At 38.9% G+C, this 26,053-nt stretch overlaps 1 protein-coding gene across 3 annotated transcripts in view; it reads left to right on the plus strand.

Annotated features, from left to right (window-relative positions):
- LOC139951729 (cell adhesion molecule-related/down-regulated by oncogenes-like) overlaps nucleotides 1-26,053 on the plus strand; it is a 148,121-nt gene that overhangs the window by 22,816 nt on the left and 99,252 nt on the right. For 2 of the 3 annotated variants that reach the window (XM_071950777.1, XM_071950779.1), the window contains exon 2: nucleotides 13,193-13,309. The gene's annotated coding sequence lies outside the window, so the exon portion shown is untranslated. The remainder of the gene's footprint in view (nucleotides 1-13,192; nucleotides 13,310-26,053) is intronic. The other variant, XM_071950778.1, reaches the window with a different exon arrangement.

A 26,053-nucleotide genomic window follows, 5' to 3' on the forward strand; every position in this document is an offset into this window, starting at 1 on the left:
GTGACAAGGGTGTTTTTTATTTCATTCAGATCTTGCAACTCCGACGACCAATTGAGCTCAAATCTTCACAGGTTTGTTACTTAATGCATATGTTGAGATACACCAAGTCAGAAGACTTGTCTTTGACAATTATCAATACTGTCCACTGTCTTTAATGTTTTTTTTTAGTGATTTTGACCCATGCACCGGCACCCCCACCCCCAAAACGTAATAATATTTTGTTTCATATCGGCCATATTTTGGTAATGATCGGTAGGCCTAATGATGTTGGAGCAGATGGAGAAGCACATTCGGGTGTGAAAAACTGATTACTATTATTATTAATGTGCGCATATTGGCCTGATGCACTAGCAGTGCAAGATGTGCGCATATTGGCCTGATGCACTAGCATGTGTAAGGAGAGGATCATGTCTTTAAATAGGAGGGATTCATTTGACTAGTACATGTACAGTATGTAAACTAGTTGATGGTCTCTACCATTAATTTTACATCAGAAAGATAAAGTTTTGACATCACACACGTATGTGTACATCTTGGAAATTTGGGCTACTAACATTTCTTGGGGGCAAGTACAGTGGACAGTTTACAGGCCCATTAGAAGGCTAACTGTACAACACATCAGCCTGCAACACAGGCCTGTATGCTTCATTTTTGAAAGGACAAGGGCACCAAGGCATTTTCTCCTTTAGTCAAGAGCATTCTATGAGGAAATTGTAAATTTCTACTGTGAGCATTTCAGGGCATCAATGCATTAACAAGGGGGTATAAAGGCAACCGCCTTCGTTGCCTCCATGAAGTAGCAGGCTTGACAACAAGCGCACAAGGCCCACCTAGTTAAATTTAGTTGCTTGTTTTAGAGGTTTTTGTCAGGAATGACTCTCATCCTTGCCTACTGCAAAATCAGTGCGAGACGTAAGTGGACATTTAGTCCTCCACCTCCTTGTGATTATCACCAGCATCTTCAACATCCTACTCATCATTATCATCAGATATCAGACAGACATGAATACTTCCTCAACGAGCCTACTCCATTACCACTCAACCAAATGTCTTACACTTCACAGAAGAACAGAAAAAAAATTAGCCTCATGAACGACAGAATAAAAAAAGAGCCGGAAAATTCACATTCTCCTGTCCACTCTAGCATGCTGGAGGAGGAGTCGAATGTTTTTCAACACCCCTTATTCAATTATGGTTTCACCCTTTGTGGATGTTGGGAGTCTAATCAGCAGTAATGGAAGAGTCTTGTTAGGGGGATGTGTGAATATCCAGCCCGAGGGAGTCTTTAAGACTAACACTCCACAACATCAGACTATCTCGGGGTGAAACGGAGCATCGTTTAATCCTATCTTGAAGTGCGACGGGAGCGGAGCTCTTTTTTCGGGATCGCTTTGAGAAGAAGAAGTCTGACGGGCGAGAACACGTCGGGGTTCTGAGTTGAGGCAGCGCTGCGATTGCTGCTGGGACGATTTCTTAGGATCACAGCGCTAGACGTCGTTGATTGCTTGAATTAAATGCCTGAAGGTGAAGTGAAGCTGCGCTAATTCCGGTAAATTTCTCGTCGTTGCTTAACAAACTCCGTTGAGACTCAAGGTAGGTCCAGACATCATTTGAATCAAAGAGAAATTTTTATTTATTTCTTCCTAGATTTGTTTACAAAATATTGTAAATGGAATGATTTTGGACAGTTATTTTTTAAGTTTGTTGGATTTGAGGCATTGCATGGTGAGGTATCGCATATTTGGTTTGCAGTAACACCATGTGTAGAGATCTTCTGGCTGGGTAGATTATTTTTTTGTTTTTTTAACTTGTCTTGCTATTTATTTTATTCTACTGCCGTGGAGTACATAGTGTTCTTTTGGAATTCAGGAGATTTGTCTTCTGTTGCGGAGTAGAATTTTGTGGAAGTCAGGAGACTACCTCTAAAAATGTTGTGTCGTAAAAATTTGGAAAAAAAAGAATCAATACCCAAAACATTCCAGGCATTATTTGAAGTTCTTGCTTGAAGTTCTCCTTTTCTCAGTTATCATCTCATCAATGTCTCAATTTTGTCTAGTAGGCCTATAGGATCAAACTCCTCCTCCTTACATGTTTTAATACTTTTTGTTCGACACGAAACACAATAATCACAGATTTGCATTTAACTTAGCTCGATTGGTCGTCGGAGTTGCGACATAAATATGAAAGAAAAAAACGCCACTGTCACACGAAGTTGTGTGCTTTCAGATGTTTGATTTCGAGACCTCAAATTCTAAACTTGAGGTCTCGAAATCAAACTTGTGGAAAATTACTTCTCTCTCAAAAACTACGTTACTTCAGAGGGAGCCGTTTCTCACAGTGTTTTATACTATCAACCTCTCCCCATTACTCATTACCAAGAATGGTTACTAGTTTTATGCTAATAATCATTTTGATTAATTACCATTAGTGTCCACTGCCTTTAAAGTCACTGGACAAGTTTCTGGGTGTATCCCAACATACATTGCATAAACTAACAAACCTGTACAAGAATATGGCTCAATTTGTCTTCGAGTTTGCAAGAGAACAATGAAAGAAAAACCACCCTTGTTGCAATACTTTGTGGGCTTTCGGATGCATAATGAAAGACTTCAGCTGAAGTGTCATGGCCGAGCGGTTAAGAGCACCGAATTCAAACTCTGGTGTTTCTGATCAGCAGAGTGTGGGTTCGAATCCCCAGCCGTGACACTTGTGTCCTTAAGCAAGACACTTCACCATTGCTTCGTCCTTCGGATGGGACGTTAAACCGTTGGTCCCATGTGTTATGTAACGCATGTAAAAGAACCCAGTGCACTTATCGAAAAGAGAAGGGGTTCGCCCCGGTGTTCCTGGTCCGATAGGCAGCAAATTGCGCCACAGCACCTTGTAAAACATTACATGGTGCTATAAGAATTAGGTCTCATAATTCAAAAACAGTCCCACATCTTGCAGAAAATACTGTGTTACAGCGCCAGGAGCGTCACTGAGTGACGGACATGTGCGCTATATAAGAAGCCACAATTATTATTATTTATTTTAAGTCTTTTCATATTTTGAGTGAGAAAAAATTTGTTACTTCAGAGGGAGCCACTTCTCACAACTTGATATACTATTAACAGTTCTCCATTGCTCGTTACCAAGTAATTTCATAAGCTAAAAATTATTATGAGTAATAACCAATAGTGTCCAGTGCCTTTAAACCATCTCATTCACACAGTCAATACACTGTAGATTCTGATTTTGTTTTTTTGTCAACATGACCGAAGTATATCTAGTCTTGGCAGGGGGCTAAGTGTTGGCACTTGGCCTGATGTTATGGTACGCTGGGTGTCAAAATAGAAATGTGAACATAATCAGATGAGTGGTATTAATAGAAATATTAGCACTGCTGTCACCGCGAGAGTTGAATGATTTGCAGAGAGGAAACAAAGTTTGTTTGTGAAGTCATTTAAGGATGGATTGACTTTGTGTTTTGTTGATTTGAGCGGCTTAATCTCACTTTATGTATGGTGTACTTGCCAAGCAGTCTATAGATGTAAGGCAGTGGGCTCCCTCAAGAATGGAATTCAAGGCCTGCCCTTTGTACAGTGGTAATGCCTTCAAACTAAGCTTGGGCGATATCACGATATTATCGAATATCACGATACTAATTTGGAAACGATATCGGATCGATTTGGGTTTAATCAAAATATCGATATATCGCGATATATCGCGATATCGATTAAGTATCGCAATATTGCGATGTATTTCCTAGCTGAGACATCTTGCACCCCATAGGTTTGGAGTAAAACCAGAAGAATATGTCATTAGAACACCTCTCTTATGCTATGACTGTCTCTTCTACAACTTTCACTGGGAGTTCGAAGACTGATGTCAAATTTAATTAATCGCACTTATATCGAATACTGCGATATATTGTCGGCGATATCGTGAATAAAATAAATCAATATCGCCTAAGCTTACTTCAAACAACACAGTAATGTACGTTCATGTAGAAGGCGTGGCATGTTGGGTCTTGGCCGAGTGGTTCAGTGCATTGGACTCGATATCTGGTGGTTAAATCATCAGGGTGTGGGTTTGAATCCCGGTTATGGTGCTTGCATGTACAGCGTATTGCGGTCTTGCCATAGACAAAATGTGCTTTACAAGAATAATTTATTTTTATTGTTATGATTATTCTAGAGCAAGTCATTGTAGTTGCTTATTCAACCTACAGGGGTAGAGATGGTTCTTGTGATTGATTTCACTTAGCATGCTTATTGTGCTATGTACACTTAGCACAGGCTGTAATCTCCCAAGGGGAGTTGACAAACAGCTTAGCACATGTAACTGATACCAAATAAATTAATTTTCTTTAGATTGCTAATATTTTGAGTGAGAAATTACATCTTTCTCAAAAACTACGTTACTTCAGAGGGAGTGTTTCTCACAATGTTTTATCTGTACTATCAACAGCTCTCCATTGCTTATTATCAACAAGTACGTTATTATGTTAATAATTATTTTGTGTAATTACCAATGGTGTCCAGTGCCTTTAAGAGACACACAAGAGGAGACAGATGTGTCTGAAGTTCAGGACTAGTAGAAAATTAATGTTGTTTTGTCTGAGAGGTCATTTGAGAGGTCAATTGAGGGGTCAACTGAGAGGTCAACTGAGAGGTCAATTACTAACAGACTTGGTCAGTATTGAAGGCACTGCCGTTGATTTCACCAAACTTTTCCCAACTAAGGATTAATCTTAGGACTTAGGACGAGTTGAGTTCTGTAACCATAGACGTTAGGATGCATTGAACCCACCTACAATGTAAGTTACTCGTCCCCTAACTTCGACATACAGGAATAATCCTAGTGTTTCGTGAAATCGGTTGCTGGAAACCTTTGGTAATTGTCAAAGACCAGTTTCTCACTCGTTGTATCCATACCTTAGATGCATGAAATAAAAAACCTGTGAAAATTTGAACTCAAGTTGCAAGAGAATAATAAATGAAAAACACCCTTGTTGCAAAACTTTTGTGTGCTTTCAGATTGCTAATAAAATGCTTCTGGCCAGAAGTATTTTAATATTTGAGTGAGAAATTACCTCTTTCTTAAAAACTATGTACTTCAGAGGGAGTGTTTCTAACAATGTTTTATACTATCAACAGCTCTCCATTGCTAATTATCACAAAATAAGTTATTATGTTAATAATTATTTTGTGTAATTACCAATGGTGTCCAGTGCCTTTAAGAGATTGCCTTGGCTTGATCTACTGCTGACCAACACATCTGTATGTCTCCTCTCCCATTAAGCACACTTAACCTTTCCAGGTCATTGACAAAGCCCTGCTAAATCAGGTCACTGAGAATTCTATCAGAGTTTTCTTCTGTGACCTGTCCCCATTTCTGCTGACAGCTCACCTTTCAATATTTCTGCTAGGTATTTAATTCTAAAAGTAATAAACCACAAAAGAAACTGACTGGGTAAACTTTTTTGGGGGTGAACAAAGAAAATTGACCATAGTGGGACTTGAGCCTGGGACCTCCTTATTAACATGCAGGCGCTCTACCAACTGAGCTATGTACATTATCTATCTTTGTTCAGGGTGCCGGTTAGAAGCCATTCAACCTGAAAACGGAGTATAGCGAGGAATCAACCTCAGAGTTTTAATAGTTGTTTGTGTGTATCTGCCCTACCCAAGCAATTTGTTTGTATCGGCATGCATTTATATCAGCGCGATAAGCTTTAGTTTCTGTGTGTAAGAGCTCAGAATCATGGTACACTAAATTTTTGTTTTAAAACTCATGAAAATATTCTCACCATCGCACTCATAAACATTCAGTATTTGTAAACTCTTACTTTTCCACGTATAAACCTTTATCGTTGAGCAGCCATCTTGATTTCTCTCCCATTCATTTCAATGTTATCAAACCGGAGCTGAAAGGAAAAATAGTCTGGTTCTTTTTTGTGCAATGAGTTTAAGCATACATTCCTGTTACTGGATACAGGTAACAAGACCAAGATGGTGGCTGCATGATCCCATAGTACAGTCATGGCTCCTTCATTACCCATGGATTATTGCCTCTATCTTCAGAGGTCTAAACCTGACCCAGTTACTGGGGTGTCCCAAGACAATGCTGTGTTGAGTGAATTCTTTGTGTTGGTCAAGAAATTTGAGAATGCATCAACTTCACATTGACAGACAGATGTTGTGCATAAGGGTGACCACAAAATGTACATTAAACATTAAACAGTGTATACATACAGGCATGTACAAAGCTTAGTTTTCAAAAGGACAAGGGCACTTTCCAAGAACTTAGGACTAGTCCTATACTTACAATGTAGGACTTAAAGGCAGTGGACACTATTGGTAATAACTCAAAATAATTTTTAGCATCAAACCTTACATGGTAACGACCAATGGGGAGAGGTTGATGGTATAAAACATTGTGAGAAACGGCACCCTCTGAAGTAATGTAGTTTTCGAGGACAAAGTAATTTTCCACGAATTTGATTTAGAGACCTCAGATTTATAATTTGAGGTCTCGAAATCAAGCATCTAAAAGCACACAAATAAGTGTGACCATGGTGCGACAACGATGTTTTTTCCCCATTGATATCTCGCACCTTCGACGACCGAGTGAGCTCAAATTTTCACAGGTCTGTTATTTTATGCATATGTTGAGATACACAAACTGTGAAGACTAAGTCTATGAAAATTACCATTAGTGTCCAGTGTCTTTAAGTCCTAGGAGATATTAAAAACTAAAGTCACAAAACAAAGCTTTTGTCACTAAGATATGTGTTTTGATGAGGGGAATGTGAATAAACAGTTAACTAAGAAATTAGTTCTCATTTTAAAATTTTTTTAAGAGTAGGCCCCGACTCGAGAGGGAGCTGTTCGTGACGTCAATCGAGGCGCGATATTTGAAGAGAAAACGTGTAGTCTGGCCCCGTACACTACGTCTGGGTACCTGATTAGTATGATGCCTAAGAACAGAACTACTTAATCCACTCGGATTACCCTGCACGGTGAATCGCAAGCTAAAAAACATGCCCTCATGTGTTTAATGTACGCAAGCAAAGTCTGCCTCTATTGACGTCACAAAAGGGGTAGGCGAAGTCAGCCTCCCAAACAACTTTATCTATTTTTAAACATATAAATCGTGACAAACAACTACTAAAAAAACGTTTTATTGTTCATAAGCATATACTCTTATGTTTTAAAGAAGAAATAAATCTATTTCCAGGTGGCTTTAGGGATAGGGGGACATCCTATGTTAGGACGAGTAACTCTATGACTGAAAAATATCCACAGGGTACAATGCTCAGAAGAACAGGGATGTGATTTCTCTGTTTATAACTTGAAATCCATTTTTTTAACAACAACACCCCCCCCCCACTCCAAAGAAAAAAAAACAATCAAAAATTTGTTTATTATTATTTTTTTATTGACATTTTCTTAGATCAAGTTCATAACAAAATTAAGATGAAAACCATGGAACACCCCAGATTGCAGAGATAAATGTTTGTAAGCAGGCTTTGCTCTTTCAAGCTTTTGCGCTCACAAGCTTTCACGCTTCATGCTCGCTTTGCCCTCATAGTTCAGGTTCAGTCTATCACATCCATGGAAGAAACAAAAGAATAGTTCCACATTATAATTAAAATACTTTAATTTCCGCCAACGAAAGTACAAGTAGTACTTTTGTCTTCTTCTTTTTTAGGGCCAGATTGGACTCTGAAATTACCTCTTTCAGTTGGATGAGTCATTAATGTTTTTATTATTTTTTTGATTATAAGCACATCTCGACTCAGTGAACGGAGACAGCCGTGCGGATTAGATCTAAAAGGATTGGTCTGTGATATGAGTCATGTAGAGTTTGCCATCGTTAGAAGGGGGGGGGGAGGGATGGGGGGGCAAGGTAAATGTACATTTACATCATGGGTAATTACCCTAAAACCCAGATTTCTTGGATGACCTGATTGTCGGGTTAAAGGGATGGTACGGGAGCTGTGATTTTGTGAATGAGTTTGTTTGAAAATGTAAAAAGGGCTCACATACATGAAGTGTAGAGAATGTGGTGCCATACATAGTAGACAATTAGGTACCATGTTTTCCGTAACCCTTTTCTGAGTACAGTATAGCTGACTTAAGTTAACTGCACTCATACCTCGTCTTCCTTTAATGTTGTATACATGTACCTCCTTTTCCTTACCATGGGTGACTTTAATAGTCAACTGCACTCATTACACCATCTTCCCCACTTTTTTTATAGAAATTGCAACTTAAACCCTACAAACAGTCACTGCTGTCGAGGAATACAGCAAAGTTTTAAATGCTTCTTTCCCAAACTTTTATGTGGGTAATGACTTGAAGTTGAACCTTCGATAAGATTGTGTTGTGTTCTGTCACCAAAACGATTGCATGTAGTAATCAGCTTGCCTATTCGTAAGCACAAAAAGGAGCTTAGCACAACAAAAGTATAATTACCAGAATAATTATTGTCACCAGCCCAAATACCATTCCTCATGTAACATCTGTCTCGAAAACAAACTGTGAAGTTTGATTGGTCGAGAACCAATCATGTGACGAGCAACAAAAATGCATGTTACATGGCTCGACGGGCCGGGTAACATGAAAAGTGATGTACACCGGTGTACATCACCTTGATCGTTCTCGGCGTTGGTCGATTTCCAGCGCTTTGTACGAAACAACCGCGGGTTCGAGGGAATTGTTTCTTGTTCGTCTGCTTATTAAACTATGAATAGTCAGTCGTAGTAATGTTTGAAGATGACAACAGAACTTCGAGAAGAGGAATAACTGTTATACAAAGGTATAACAAAACAATTGTTGCACGCTGTGACTGGGGTTCATGGGTTTTGTACACCCTCAAGGGGAAATGGCACCCTCGGCTTCGCCTCGGTAGCCATTTCCCCCCTCGAGTATACAAAACGCAATGGAACCTTGTATACTGGTATCCTTACTTAGCGGAAGAATTAAGCAAAATTTGCAGCTCTATGAAATTTGGCCCAGATGGACAGGGAATGACGGACACTCTTGAGCCCATCCTTCAGCGGAATGACAAATGTATCTGTTGAACAATGTATGTTTAGGATGAATCACATTGCTCAGATCACTCTGTGGAGAGGTTCTTGATGATGTGATGAGGTCCAGTCCGAGGAGGACACGGTTCAGAGTAAATGTCATCAGCGAGGTGATTGTTTGGGGAGATGGGGGCGAGCACTCCTCGTCAGGTTGATTGGGTGTCGTGTGGATTGTTCTTATCACCAGTAGCTGAGTAATGTCTGCTTGTGTTGGAAAATGTGATATTAGGCAATCCTTTAGTGTTGAGGATGATGTTCTCCTGAGGTTAACAAAGTTATTACGGTTGAGGTCGTTGGTGCCCAAGATGACTCCATCGATGACTCAAAAGTCCCATTCGTGAACCAAATACTCTCCAGCAGATGTCACACTTAAAGGGAGGGTTGGACCATGGAGATGTCTTTCTCGTTTCCTCTCCTTTCTTAGCTGTCGCTTATAGCGGTTGCCTGAGCTGGAACGATTTGTCATGGTTGAGCGGTGTATAGAGCTTTGGACTAAGTTATAAGGGTGCTGGGTTTGAATCAGAAATGATAAACCAGAAACAACAGGGTTAACCCCTACTCTTTCACGATATGTGTTCTGCTGTCATTTTCACCAAACTTGATTCCTAACTTAGGGTTAATCTAAAGACTTAGAACAAGTTAAATTCTCCAACCGTAGGTTTTGAATCCATTCTAAGTAAAGACGAGTTACTCAAGATAGGATTAATTCTAGCATTTTGAGAAATCGGCTGCTGGGTTCCAGGCCTGTATGCTTTGTTTTTGAAAAGGGCAAGGGCACCAAGGCATATTCTCCTCAGTAAGAGGCAGCCTACAAATATGTGGAAACTGTAAATTTCTACCGGAGCATTTCAAGGGCATGAAGGCAGTGACCAGGGGCATGGAGGCAACCGCCTCCATGAATTACACTGTATCAGACCTAGGGTTCTTTAACTCGCACTACCAATCCTACATGTTTAAGTACACATTAAGCTTGGGCGATATCGATTTATTTTATTCACGATATATTGCCGACATTATATCGCGATATTCGATATAATCGCGATTAATTAAATTTGACATCATCAGTCTTCAAACTCCAAGTGAAAGTTGTAGAAGAGACAGTCATAGCATAAGAGAGGTGTTCTAATGACCTATTCTTCTGGTTTTACTCCAAACCTATGGGGTGCAAGATGTCTCAGCTAGCAAATACATCGCGATATTTAATCGATATCGCGATATATATCGTGATATATCGCGATATATTGCGATATATCGATATTTCGATTAAAACCAAATCCATCCGATATTGAAATCGTTTCCAAATTAATATCGCGATATTCGATAATATCGTGATATCGCCCAAGCTTAGTACTCATCACCACTAATATCGACTCTGGGCGTGTTGTGACTGAGGGGGTTAAGAGCAGCGGACTCAAGCTCTGGTGGTTCATTTAACCTGAATCAGTTTGGACGTTGAGTAACCATGGGTCCAATATCATAGAGATGTGTATTTGGGGGTTTTGTATACTAATATTTTGGCCATGACATGAATCCCTACTCACTGTGAAATAGGATATGTTTGTAATACACTTGTAGTAGTTTCAGCTTCATTAGGTGTTAAGTTAAAAAGAGCAATGTTTTCAGGAGAGCAGCATAAATTGTTGTAATGCTAAAATAATTTCTGTCTCACTGAGACAACAATTATTTTCGTGAAATTGTTAAACTCATTTCTGAAAAAACAAGCACCTCAGCAAGTAATTTTAAGGGAAGTTTTATACAATAATTATTTTCAATTCATTTAAGTTTAGTGTAAATCTGTGGACGTTTGTGTTTTGTGTCATACAAAAAGTACCCCAACCCTTAAACAAAAATATATTGCTTAATAACTTTCTGCTGGGAAAACTTTGTCATGTCTTCCACACCATTCAAAGCTTCATCCAAAACATCACAAACAAAGATGTTGTTGACGTAATTAGAGTCTGCATGTACAAGTCGATGTAAACACTTCTGTCACTTTCAGAACAAATATTTTCCTAAGATGTATGTAAACACGAACAAGACTGGATGGAGGATGCCTTTGAGGACAAAGAAACTTTCCACATCTTTGTCGATCCTCCCTCCCTCCTCCTAAGAGACAAAGACCATCGCTACATTCCGTCATCCTCCATCTTCCCTCTCCCGCATTCGTCAAATCTCCCATCGCGGTCGTAAATCACTCGTATCGTAAACATCCAGGACAGAGTACAACAATCATCAATGCTTCTCCGCACCAAACCCTGGCACATGGCTTCTTGTTGAAAAGCTCTCCGTTCATAAACTTCACAAAGATATATCTCATCCACTACACAAACAAACTTGACAAGTCTGGCATCTCGCCTTCTCTTTGCAAACCCCCTCTTTACACCTGCAGTTTGTTTAACCAAGGGTTTCCAAGTTGCCCGTCTGTCAATTTGGAAACGGAGTGGAATTGCTTGCGACTCTGGTATGAAATGAAATCCACGTGGGGAAGTTGCACCATCTGGCCCCCTATACCTCTAGTTGGGCCAACATTTGGTGTAAACATTTTGGGTCATTTCATACGCTGGAATTCCCCTGTTATGACAGGTATGGTGTTTTGGGGAATGGTCTCTGACTATAAATTAGGAGATGGTGACATGGAAGGGGATAGACAGGACCCTGCTGCATCTTCTTCATCTTTCAATTGTGAAGTTTGGGATGTGCATCAGCATTCTCCTTTAACAGTGGTCCTAATTTTGAGGACCAGTCAGGGAATAACAGAATGGCGACGTGTTCTTAGGGTCGTTGCTGTGGTATAAAAACCTCTCCTTATACCATACATAGCCTCAAACCTCACTTAAAACAGCAGAGTTATAGAAACAAGTTTGATAAAGTTTGTAAATTTTTCATGAAAATGTACCGGAGTTAAGGTCATGTATTTGTGAAACAAGGCCTTGCAACAGTTGACCAGGGCCCAATTTCAAAGAGCTGCTTAAGCACAGACTAAGCGACATGTAAGCACAACAAAATTGTGCTTACCGGAGTAACATTACCATGTCACATCTCTTTACTGAAACACTGCCTATTTCTGCTGAGCAAGAATTTCTTACAGAATAGCTTTCTGCTCAAAGACACAGGACACTATTGGTAATTGTCCAAGACCAGCCTACTCACTTGGTGTATCTCAACTAATGCATAAAATAACAAACCTGTGGAAATTTGAGCTCAATTGGTCATCGAAGTTGCGAGATAACTATGAAAGAAAAAACACCCTTGTCAGATGCTTGATTTGGAGACCTCAAAATCTAACTCTGAGGTCTCATAATCAAATTCGTGGAAAATAACTTCTCTTTCGAAAAACTACATCACTTCAGAGGGAGCTGTTTCTCACAATGTTTTAAACTATCAACCTTTCCCCATTACTGGTTACCAAGTAAGGTTTTATGCTAATAATTACTTTGAGTAATTACCAATTGTGTCCGCTGCCTTTAAGCAGTTCTATGACATTGGACCCCTGTCCAATCATGGACAGCAGAGCCTTAGGCCACACAGGCTCATGGTCACCCTTGCTCTATCAATGTCTATTGTCATTATTTAGCCACTCATTTGATACTTTATGATACCACTACTGTAGCTTGATAATGTTGATAAACATTGCCTCTCTATGTGTGTAATAATATGTCAATCAGAATGGTGGTTTGCTTCCTTTAGCAAGTGTGGCTAAAATATAAAGCAAGGCCTAATTTCATACAGCTGCATGGAAGCTCAAAAAGCAGCTATAAAGCACAACATGATGCTTACTGTTCCAGAAAAAAAAGTTATAGGGAAAACTACATTGTACAATGTCACTGTACAACTTGTGACTGGTGTTCTGCTCATTTCTGATAAGCAGAAAGTTGTTAAAAAACTCAGTATTTTCTGCTTTAAAGCAGCTCTGTGAAATTGACCTCAGGTGTATGATTTTTCAGGCTTTATCTTGATTTAAGGTTTCTTAAAATCTCTTTGAGAGTTGCTCAATATTTATCTGTTCATTTAGTGTCTTTGTAACAAAAAGTGTGTGGCTGGGCATGGTTAATTTTTAACTGCTCATCAACCAAAATGTTTTTAATGAATCTATTTTTGTTTTGTTTATTGCAGCAGGGTGACTAGTGCTGGAGTTTACCTTATCTGATCTGTTATTTGGAGAAACGACAATGACTGCTTTATTCAGGAGGCGGTAGCCTACAGGCTGGAGAGGAGACTAACTCATTTCATGTACGTAAGTAGATCAAATAGAAGATTTTGAGGAGGGGTCAAAACTTTGTAAAAATGAAGTCAGTGGTAAGCTTGGTAGGATTCGAACCCACAACCTTGTGATTGCAAGTCATTTAGTCTAACCACTGGACCATAGTGACCAAATAAGTATATGGAATTCAAGTTGACTGTTAATTATTGCATTTTCCCCCCACAATTTGGTGCATTTTATTGCATTATGTTGCATTTTGTTGCATTTAGCAGTGTAAAGTTTAAATCAGCTTTTGTTTCAAGACTTGTAATCGTAATCAAATGCATTGGCCTGTCATCTTAGTTTACCATTGTACCCAATAAGCTGTTCACAAAGTGGAGCCAGCCTAATAGTAATTGGCCATACTACATGTACCAAGCAACCTTGGTTTGCATACTTGGATATTAAATTGAAAGGCTGCCAACAGAGGGCGCTCTCCATGGTTACTGCAATTGTTCTCATTTACTGTTTTTGTTGGTGCTATTTGTAAACAATACTCTCCCACCGCTTTTAAATTTAAAGGTAAGTGTACCAACTTGAAGTTGTGGTGCTTTGTTCTTGTACGGAACGCAGTTTTTATTCTAAGAACATGTGGAGGTGGAGGGTTTGTAACATTTGAAGGTGCACCAAGGCAATGGCCGGGGGGGGGGGGGGGGGGTACTTTGGTAAACACATCAAAAAGTAAGTGTGTAATATTTTTTCTTCAAAGGCATACTGTTTGTAAAGATAGTAAGTAAATTGTAGTAGGCCTAAGCATCAGTGCAAACTTAATTACTCATAACCAATTAGCCACTGGACCGCCAGCCACCTAAAGCGATACACTGTATTATGCGGTTGGAGGAAACCTCGCTATAGCTTTTGTTTGTAGAATAAAAAGAAGCATCAACATAAAACTAGATAGTCAATAGTAGGCCTACGCATTGGTGAATCCATCTGCTTATTTGTAGATCATTATTAATTTTCCCCTTCACAGTTGACTTGTCGAAGCTAATGATGATGAAACCCCACCAAACGCTTATTAGTAAACACAAAGGAAACTGTATTTTATCATTCATGGTGATGTTGTCGAAAACTAACGCCTTCGCATTTGATCAGTATGAGCATTGAGCCAGATAAAAGCCTTGAAAAGTTATTATGTCCATTTTATCATACAAAAATAATCGCCATAAATATTACCGTGGGTGTTTAACGAGGGGGTTTATTGCTCGCCCATGAGGACTTGTACAAATACTACCGAAAGGGTAAAAAATGTGCATTTATTTATAAATAAAAAGCCTTGGCTATCTTTAAAATGTTGAATTACGATTTCAGTAATTAACTGCAAGAATTTTGAGAAGAAAACAAATTATTTCGGCAAACTCGTTAGAAATTGATAAAAAATACATATATGTACACAAAATTTAAGGCGAAGGCGACTTTATAGAGCTTCCCTGGTGTCCATTTGTTTGCTCCCTCAATATGACCAGTGATCTGGTGATGTGGTTGGCACCCGCTGTTGCCTCATTGATCGTGGATGGATTCATAGAAAAAACAGCGACAGTTTTTTCTCTCTTCTGTTTTCTCAGTAAGTAGACAATATATTCATCTACAACTTTCCAAGGTGATTTGTTTTTGTATCTTTCTTGATAGTTTTGCCTATAATTAAGCACTGCGTTCACAAAAAAACAAATGATGGCTAAATTGTACCTTTAAGTATTACACCTGAACTCTGCCTGCGAAGTGCAAGGTGAGGACAGCCCCTTTAAGTTGTCTCTTCAAGTCTATTTATATTATCATCTCACTGGTGTTTGTTTTATACAACCTCTTCAACAGCCTCAGGAATCTACCAACTCCCCCCTATTCCATACCAATGGTATGTTCCCTGTCCCTGGGGACGTTCAGTTTGGCATACTGGCTTGGACCATGCTCATTTTGAGAGAGGGGAGTTTGGTGTGATTGTCTTTTTCAAGCTTTGCGTAAAATGTTGTTCCATTTGATGGTAATGGGACATCAAAAATGTTCAGTTACAATGTAACGTACAATAAGGTGTTTTATATTATTATTATTAAAATATTAATATATTATTATTATTCAAATAATAATAACATAAACTTGCAATACGCACCAAGCTGGGTGTTCAAGGCACAGTTAACCAAAAACAAAACCAAAGAAAACAGTCACAACAAAATAAGTCCTTGAAAACCGTGACATAGGTAAGTTTTGATAATAGATTAATTTAATTTTTTAGTTCTTATTTTGAAATCGACCTGAGGTTTCTTTGTATAGTAATTGGCATCAAGCACCAGCAATCGCTCAGCACAGTTAATATTGCTAAGCAGACAGGGTTACCAGCCGAAACGAAATGTAATTTACATTGTGTGATTGGTGCTCTGGTAATGTTTTGCTTAATCAACAGCTAATTCCAGTTAAGCCCTGGAGCCAATTTCATAATAACTTGGATACACATAATTGTACTGGATTTGTACAGAATGTTTTAGGAGTGTACCATGAAGATAAAAATGTTATCATCCCCCACTGGATGGATTAATGTTCATTATTGTTTTCCTTTTTTCTTCTTCTTGGAATTGTGTAAAATTGTTATGCTCTCTCAAACAGGTTGGTCCTGGAGAGAGCGCAATATAAGTTCAATAAATTATTGTTGTTATTTTTACTGGGGGAAATTGAAATGGCCTTTCAAGACAAAGAACTCCAAATACAATATTTGATCAGTAACGAAGGATACATATTAAAAAATTTCATAAAAAAAGAGATACACACAAAAGAAATGCAATAAAACCTAAAGTAGATAGTATGGAGAAGGGCTAGACTGAGGAGGAATATGAAAAAAAACCAAAAGGTTCAGCTTGCCAATAAAAATTTCAGGCAGGCAATATAAAAAAAAATAATTAGTTTATACTGCAGACACAATTAGGCAAAACCTTTCTTAAAAAAATTGGAAGACATTTTGCTAATTAGGGATCTGAGGTCATCGCTGAAACAACTCATTGTACCATTTGATAGCTAACGCCCCGAAACAACCGTATTACCGTGTTCTGATCCTTCCTTATAAAAAAACCAAACATTTTACTACAACATTGTTTACATTTACAGTACAGTGAATATGGTACAAGTACAGAAAAATTTCTCAATACTTGTAGCAGCAACCTACCAAAAAATCTAAATAATGTACTGTTACCATCTTTATAACAAGGAGATTTTCACATAAAATTTACACAATTTTTTTCAGGGTTATTGCCAAACCTTTAAAAGCATTTAAAGGGAAGGTACAGGTTTGGTAATTACTCAAAGCAAATATTAACTTAAAAACTTATTAACTAACAAGCATTGGAGAGTTTTTGATAGTATAAAACATTGCGAGAAACAACTCACTCTGAAGTAACATAGTGTTTGAGAAAGATGTAATTTCTCACTAAAATTACAAAAGACTTCTAGCTAGAAGTCTTTTTTTCCTATTCTCGCAACTTCGTTGACCAATTGGGCCCAAATTTTCACAGGCCTGTTATTCTATGCTTATGATGGGATACACCAAGTGTGACTGGTCTTTGACGATTACCAAACGTGTACAGTGCCTTTAATAAAGTGTATAATAATTTACAACAATGGTATGAGTAAAAAGTTAATTGTTCACAGATTTGCACATAACTTACGTTTTTGTTTGCGGCTTAGGGTAAGATGAACTTGAAATATTTTTGCTCTGATTTCTTAGGTTTTTGAGAAGTTAGTAAACCAACTTGTTTTGAATGATATTGCGAGTCCAGAAACCGATGTTTGAAAACACATTGGTTTTGCACTGTTTTCTTGTGACTCCAATGGCTGGCACACATACATGTAGCAAGCACTCTTGTTTACAGGTTTTCCCACTGGCTTAATTCTTGTGTGCTACAGTGATTAAGTAAACTTCTGAGGCATCCTTGGTTTCGATTATACCAGAAATATATACTAACTTATAAAAAATCTTTTGAGTACTTCAGTTAGTAACACTTCAACAACCTAGAGTAACAAACTTGTAAACATTGACTTGAGAAAAGACTAGTGGTTCAATTACCCAAATGCACAGTTATCACATTCTTCAGTGGTAAGACATTAACTATTTCACAAAGGGGGTGGTACATGTAGGTACACAAGTTCAAGTAACAAAACACAGCAAAAGTATAGCCAGCTGCTTGACAGAAGACTAGCAACTCCATTGTTCAATCAATGTACACAAGTTTTTCAATCATAAATGCACAACAATTGTCACATTCTTCAGGGGTGAGACATTAACTATTTCACATAGGGAGTGACCAGGGGTTGATTTAACAAAGAGTTAGGACTTGCTCTAACTCAAGATAAGACTAGTCTTAACTCTTTGTGAAATCCACCCCAAGTACACAAGTTCAAGCAACAAAACACGTTCAGCGGCTTGACAGAATACTAGCAGCTCCATGATTCAATCAACCTACAAAAGTTAATGCGCCACTCACTTGTCCCAAGTGTGGTTGAAACAGTGGTAAGAACAATGCACATCGACTGCCACTGGCAGAAATGAAATATGTACAGCGATGACCTAACTTGACCCTCCTTTGATGGAATTGACCCCTGACCCGGTTTGGCCATTCCATTTTTGGTGGGGGTGCTCACTTCACAAGTTAGTTGCTGGCATTGTTCTGGATTAATACTTCATGGAGGCAATGGTTGCGTTCAAGCCTCATGGTAATTGCCTTGGTGCCCTTGAATTACGCTCAAATTTACATTTTCCACATTTTACAAAGGAGAAAATGCCTTGGTGCCCTTGCCCTTTCAAAAAAACCCAAAGCATACAGGTCCGATTGTTTGTTCTGGAGTTATTTATTGTGGAGCAGGTAATTGTTTTAACTTCTGGATGGTATTGGCAACAGTATGCAGAGGTTAACTTCATTTGCTAGGAATGCTTCCCTGTATTTGCCTCTGTTGCTGACTGATACACATATATTCAGGTGGACTTTTCGGCCATTTTGTACATTGTTGACAGATGGTCATATTTGGACATGATTAGATCCATAACCGGTGCGCTGTACTTCTTATTTTTTTCTCAAAATTTTGACATCTTCAGTCGTTCTACCTAGCGCCCTATATATCTTTTGTAGTAAACGATGGAGTCCATAGGCCTGTATGCTTTGCTAGGGCAATGGCATCATCAAGGCATTTTCTCTTTGGTAAAGGGCACCCTATGAGGAAATTGTAAATTCCTACTGTTAAAGCATTTTAAGGGCACCAAGGAAATGACCAGAGGGCACAGAGGCAATCGCCTTCGTTGCCTCCTTGAAGTATCAGGCCTGTGTTCAGCAATTTTCTTTGATTTTCACAACAAATTTCTGCGCTAGTTGTGAAGGTTGATTGCCTTGTCATGCGGAGTACGCAGGTGTACAAGCCAAAAATCACTGCTAACCCATGAAATACACTTGATGTAAGCACTGAATTTCCTGCCTCCGCAAGCGCTGTTTCTTTGCTTACAGTATTAAAGGAACATGTTGCCTTGGATCGGTCGAGTTGGTCCTTGAAAATCGTTTGTAACCGTTTTTTTATAAAATGCATATGGGTAGAAAGATGTTGTAAAAGTAGAATACAATGATCCACCTCGTCGACTAACACGGTTGGCCATTTATGGGAGACAATTTTTGACTCCCATAAATGGCCGACCGTGTTAGTTCGCACAGTAAAAGGAAAACCACGCAATTTCGAGGCAAACTTGTGTGGATCATTGTATTCTACTTTTAAAACATCTTTCCAACCATATGCCTTTTATAAGAAAGGGTTACAGACGCTTTTTATAGACCAACTCGTCCGATCCAAGGCAACGTGTTCCTTTAAAGCAGAACCATGAAGTTGGGTCCTGATCACAGATGTCTTGGTGCCAAGACTGACAGTGCTTGGACAATGAAATGTGAACGTACATGGAAGAAATAGAGTCACAGTGCAAATCGTTACTGTTTGACCCAGGCACAGGACCTCAACTTTGAATTATGCAAAGCGGGTCCAAACTGACAGCCCCATTCTAAAAATAATATATCATTTACGAATTGTCAACACAAATCGTAATTCAGCCAGGTGCAGCATTCCTATCCCATAACACACCACGGGAGCCGATCATTAATCGTCAAAACTCCGTCCCAATGACACCTTCGTGTCATAACTTTATCACGTTGGAAAAATATCGGCTTGGAAATAACAGTTTAAATGAAAATAAAGAAGTCATTAACTTTGACAAGCTCAGGTGTTCATCGGCAATTCCTCACCTGATGGTTTTTGTAAACAAATTCTTATTTGGAGTTGGAGGGGGGGCGGGCTTGGGAGGTGAAAGTAGGGGCGGAAGTAGAGAGATGTCAGTCAGAATGTCTTCTCCGTGCAGTTTTTTTTTGTGGTGAGGGAATTCATTTGGTCTCAACTCTGCATCTACTAAAGGCAATCGCTTTCCATTTTATGGTTTAAACACATTTTGGCAGACGTCCCTCCTCATTTTTTTTCTCCACCCCCCCCCCCCTTCTCTAAATCTTATTCACATTAAATCCACTTCGGAAGCTAGGGACTTAAATATTATGGCTTTCCTTGACCTCCGTGACCTCTGGGGTCAATGCTGAGGTCACCAGATGAATCGGCTTTTGATTTATGGTGATGCACCGTGGAGATTTCTGGACTGCAAATGACAGATGTACTATTTTTTTTCTTCAAATGATGACTTATAAAAAATAAGATTCATACTGTTCCCCCTGTTTACCACATCTCTTCAGTTCCTTACCATCATCAGTGTGTTTGCCTTCACCTGGTTGTATTGCCTGATGTGTGGCCAGCCGTCGATTTCACAAAACTCTTCCTAACTTAAGACTAATCTTAGGACTTAGGCCAATCTTAGCACTTAGGCGAAGTCCCAACCCTGCACTGTAGCATGCAGACCTTAAGATTAATCCTAAGTTAGGAAGAGTTACTCGTCCTAACTCGAGATAAGACAAGTCCTAACTCTTTGTGAAATCGACGGCAGAAGACCAACAATTTCAGAACATTTTCTGCTAGAAATTTGTTCAGGGCGGTTGGGTTTCTTTCCTCGCTTTCTACCTCTTGGACACAGGTTCAAGTCCCTGCCATGGGCGCTATGTGCATTTGGTTTTCAGTCCCAATTCTGATATGAAATGGAGGTCTTTTGACAAAGTTTCAGAATAAATTACCAGCTCCCTTTGTGTGTAAAAATAATCTGGTGTTTTCAACTGTCCTGGTTTAATTGGCTGCATATTGTGCCACATCACCGTGTAAACCATTAGTACATAGTGTTAAAGGCAGTGGACACGTTTGGTAATTGTGAAAGACTAGCCTTCACAGTTAGTGTATCTCAACATATGCATAAAATAACAAACCTGTGAAAATTTGAGCTCAATCGGTCAACGGACCTGCGAGATATTATTGAAAGAAGAAAACACCCTTGTCACACGCAGTTGTGTGCATTTAGATGGTTGATTTCGAGACCTCAAATTCTAAACTTGAGGTCTCGAAATCAAATTCGTGGAAAATTACTTCTTTCTCGAAAACTATGCCACTTCAGAGGAAGCCGTTTCTCACGATGTTTTAACCCATCAACCTCTCCCCATTACTTGTCACCAAGAAAGATTTTATGCTAATAATTATTTTGAGTAATTACCAATAGTGTCCACTGCCTGTAAGTAACGTCCTGTTTTACGGCAATTATGATGTCAGTGTGATGCTAGTTGCTGTGTCTCTCATCACTTTCTAGTGAGTGAGGCATAGTCCAATAACCATTTTCCCTTTCTTTCCTTTATCGTGGGATGGTCTGTTGAAATAAGCACTTAGCTATCCCTATGAGATATTATGCTTTTTTCATGGGGCACTCCGTAAAAAAAAAAAAAATAATAATAATAATATTAATAATAATAATAATGTGAAAAGAAAAAAAAACATCTTGGGGAACTTGGGTTGAATAAAGACAAATTGACTCAAGCGGGATTTGAACCAACAACTTTTGAATTAAAATGCAGTGCTCAACCAACTGAACTATCTAGCCCTATGTTTGTCAAAATCGTTGTTCAGGGGTACCAGTCAAAAACTCTACAACTGTATATTATTGTTATGATCGAGTAAAGGCATTCTGGGGGGAACATCGCAGTGAGAACGTACACCTCTGGGAACGAGGTTGATCTGGGTCAGTCTCCTTCCCAGGACAATTCACAGAATGTGATTGATGGTAATGGTCACAATGGGCACCAAAGGGAAGCAGGAGCCACGTCTAGCCATGTCTAGCCATGTCCCATGATTCTATGTGGCATATGTGATCATTAATTACCTATTTCACTGATTAGATGTTTTGTCTCCGATCTGGCTGCCATGGCAGCAGTCTCGAACGTGACAGCATTTTTATTTTGCAGTCGTTCCTGTTTCTCTTTTAAATTTGTTGTTTTATATCCGTTTTCCAATCCAGGTATGGAACTTAAAGGCAAATTATACCTTTGGTTTTTGGATGTGTTTGGTTGTTTTAATCCTGTATAAAAGTAAGAAATATACAATAAAACTAAATTGTCACGATATTTATTTGATAATAACAAATTCTTATATAGCGCAATTCACAATAACCGTATCAATGCGCTTTACATAAGTGCCCTGGTCATAGGGCCAATAGCATCCCTGTAATGTTTCTCAGCTCCCTGGGGAGTATACAGCCCTGAGCTGCCTGTAAGGCGCTAGTGGCTAGTGGCTTTTTCATACACAATATCAACCTCTACCCTCGCAGGTACCCATTTATACCCCTGGGTGAAGAGAAGCAGTTATAGTAAAGTATCTTGCTCAATGACACAAGTGTCACGACCGGGATTCGAACCCCAACTCCGGAGATATCGCCCACAAATCTGGAGCGAACATATCCATGCAGTAAGAATAATCCAATAATTATAAGAATACACAATCTGAGAAGTTAACTGCAGTAATGCTTCTCAGATTCAATTTGTGGGGCATAAAAACTGACATCTTTTTTTCATAACCTCATTACTTCAAAATGAAATGGTTCTCTAAATGCTTTGCATTTTGATAGAGCCTGCTGTAGGCTTAGTAACCAACAGTTTTTATTGCCAGTACAGGTAAGTTTAAGAGTGATTATCAATTGTATAGGGGGCCTACCTTCCCCTTCATACCCCCTTCATACTTGAAGGGATAAGGCTATTTTCAAAGAGTTCAGGCATTGAATTTCGTTCTTGAAGGGGCACATCAATTTTTCTTTGGTAAAGGGCACTTCTGTGAGGAAATGTAAGTTTGTCTCAGAACTTTGCAAAAGCACAGGGCACACAGCAACTGCTGCGGTTACTGTGGGTTATTTTGTGGCTTGATATTTCCAAATTTTAGATCTAAACCAGTGCCCTTTGACCGAAGTTTCCATCAGAAATGTTGAAAATCCGAAACCGAAAACTGTCAAATTGTTGTCCAGATCGCAATCGTAGACTTCGAACACCGATCCCCAAGTCAGCGTGAAACTCTATCCGATAATGATTGCGGTAATTAAAGAAGGAAAATATGTTGTTCTTAAGTTTCCTTTTTCAACGTACTTTTTTTCTGGTCTTTCTTTTCTTTCTTTGTTGATACTGTATCCCTAGGAATGCCTGTTCACATCTGGGGATATGTTAATTGTCATATCGCGACTGGAATTTGATGGTTGATTGATAAACGGTTCAGGTTTACCAGTTGGAGTTATTCCGTTAGGTTTTTTTTTTCATCCCTTTATTTTTTTCATTTTTTTTTTTTTTTTTTCAGAAGTCAGGCGCAGGTAAATGACTTTTGCTTTTCGTGAAAACATGTCAGACCGTAGTGCCATAAATCCAAAGTGGAAATCCAATCTATGAGAACCGGGGTCGTTAGAACTGAAGTATGTCAGATTTTGTAATGAGAGTATAAACTATGGGAGAATGCGGTTCGGGGTTTTGCTCTAGAGGTCTGTTTGTAATTAAATGTTGGTTGCTTGCAATATTCTGGCTTATAAAGACGTCAGTTTGGAGAGATGAGAAGTGGCGTCAGGTGCTGATGTTTGGCAACAAGTTTTGGAGGCTCCTTAAACTTGGCACTTTGGGAAAGCTGTTTGTAAAGTAGAAGTGGTACATTGTCCTTTGGGTTTGGGCACTTTTTGCATGCCTGGAATTTCTTTTTTGAAAGGGCAAGGCACTTTTCAGTGTGCAAAGGGCACTTCCACTGGAATACCTTTGAAGTCAACGGGAAACTGTTGAAGGGGCACCAAGCCAAGACCAGGGGCAACAGAGGTCATGGTCTTCGTGGCCTGCGTACAATTCCAGGCCTGTTTTTCTATAACATAAAACACAAATGTCTACAGATTTACAATAAAATTACATTGTTTAAAGATAATGCTGGAAGAAAGCTTCCCTTAAAATATTATTTGCTGAGGTGCTGGAGTTGCCAAAAATATTTTTTTTCTCAGTGAGACTGAGACAGCGAAACTTACTCTATCAATATGTACAAGGGATTTACATGACTGTCCTGAAAACATTGCTCTGTGAATCGCATTTTGCAGATCGTGTCTTCCCATGGTCTTTCTGCGTGTACATATTTTCTCTGGAGTTTCGGCTATATCTCAAAAACGCGACCACCTTCTGAAATTAGTTTTTCACAATATTTTTATTTAGGTGTGTAGGCCTACATGTACATGGTACTGTTGTACACATTTACATATTACATAGGAGGATTACAAAAATTGAATAAAAAAAACAAAAAACAAAAAACTTTGGCTTTGAAAGTATTTTACAGTGTACAGTAGACATTTGTGTTGAAAATAAACAATATTTCTTTTGAGAATATTCCGAGCGACTTCTAATAATTGTGCCAAGTCTTTGGAAGACTAAATCCCAGGCCAATAGGTGAGAGAAATTGTCCCTTCCATGTAGGATCAACATCTCATATTCCCACTCCAGAACATCTGTTACAAGATCACCATAGGATACGGGATTTGAGGCATTGCATGGTGAGGTATTAATATATTTTTGGTCTGGCAGTAACACCATGTGTGTATCTACTTGCCAGGTAGATTTTGTTCTTTAGAGAACTGTCTTGCTATAGACGATGTGACCTCTATTACATTCAAACCACCCTCTGTTGACAAAACACTGTCATACATGTTTTGCCGGGTAAAAAGACGCGTTGTCATGGTAAGATTTCGTGTACTATCTTGCTGGCTGCCAAAACACAAAGGTTGTGGCCTGCGGCATGCACGCGAATCATGTTTGGTTTTAGAGTGACGTCAGAGGCCACATCGTCTATATTTATAAAATCTACTAGCGTGGAGTAGATTTTTTTGGAATTCGGGAGACTTCTCAGTTCTGAAAAGAATCGTCTTGCTTTTAAGGGACACAACTGTACTACATTTTCTACCTGGACGGAAGGTTGAAAATCGGCCAGGACTACTATCAGGTCCCAAGCATTTGGAAAGTATTCATCACATGTTTGTTCCCTTTAAAGTCTGCAAATTCATCTTGATGGTCTGAAACCCCACAATGGCCCAGACCTCCCGTTTCGTATCTCCACCTCATTTTTCATTCGCACATGCATTACCCCAATGTTTGCTGTAATCTTCCCAACGCTTGTCGCACCCATGGACAGGGCCCCCTCGACCCACCGCTCTACCGGCCTCCCTATTGGGTGGTTCCTAACTCAGCTCAGTCGGGTGCCATTAGTCCAATTGTAACAGTAACTCCCCATATTGGTTTTTGTAATTACCTGTATGTTTGCACAGTGGGAGACGAGGCATCAGACTTTGTAACCTTATGCCCTCCTAGGAAGAAGCTGACAATTACTGTTTCAAACAAATAGTTTGTTTTTCAATTGGTTTGAAATATCGAATGCTAGATGTACATGGTAACTTGCTCTTTTCTTAAAGTGTTTGGGTGATTTTGTAAGACACAAAACACAAACTTCCAAACATTTATTTTAAACTTACTCGGTTTAAAGATAATGATTAGAAATTTTACTTGCTTGTGTGCTGTAGTTTTCAGGATTTTAATGTTTGTCTCAGCTAATTATTTTAGCATAACAGATTTACGCGACTCTCCTAAAAACATCGCTCTGTGATTTTCTTTTCTTTCTCACAAACTTGGCGACTGAAAACCTCTATACAGGTAAATTATATTACATACATTGTCATTCATAGTGAGTAAATAGGAACTCATGTCATGACCAAAATATAAATGTAGATGTATACAATAAAACTAACCTGTGAAAATATAATTAAAAAGTAGCATTTATGAAAAGTCGCAGAAATTCTGGAGCAGTTATGTCTGCGTAGGAATAATGATCAGTGATCTATCAACTGAGTTATCCATCTAGCCCTAGTGTTGGTCGGCAGTCTCCCTATTTTGTCAATATCTTTGTTCGTGACGGATTTGAGTGCTATATGTAAGAAGCCACAATTGATATTGTTAATTTTAAAACGAGAAGAAAACAAAAACAGAGAAACTTGGCCCTGTTTTCCCACTGGAAACAGAAGGGCAAAATGTCATAATGTGTACAATTAGACTGCAGGTGTTCTCCACTCTCTTTCCATGTACATTATATCAATGGGATAAACATCCACCACACTTCAGAAGTAGAAGCGTGAAAAAAAAAGTATTCGAGTTGAAATTTGTGAAATATTTGGTAATTATGGCAATTATTTGTCATGGTGGTTAGAGGACTGGTATTTTTGAAGTGCCTGACTCATAATGCATCTGGGAATTGTGGCAGGAAAA

Source organism: Asterias amurensis, chromosome 19 (assembly GCF_032118995.1).
Source record: "Asterias amurensis chromosome 19, ASM3211899v1".
Lineage (NCBI taxonomy): Eukaryota > Metazoa > Echinodermata > Asteroidea > Forcipulatida > Asteriidae > Asterias > Asterias amurensis.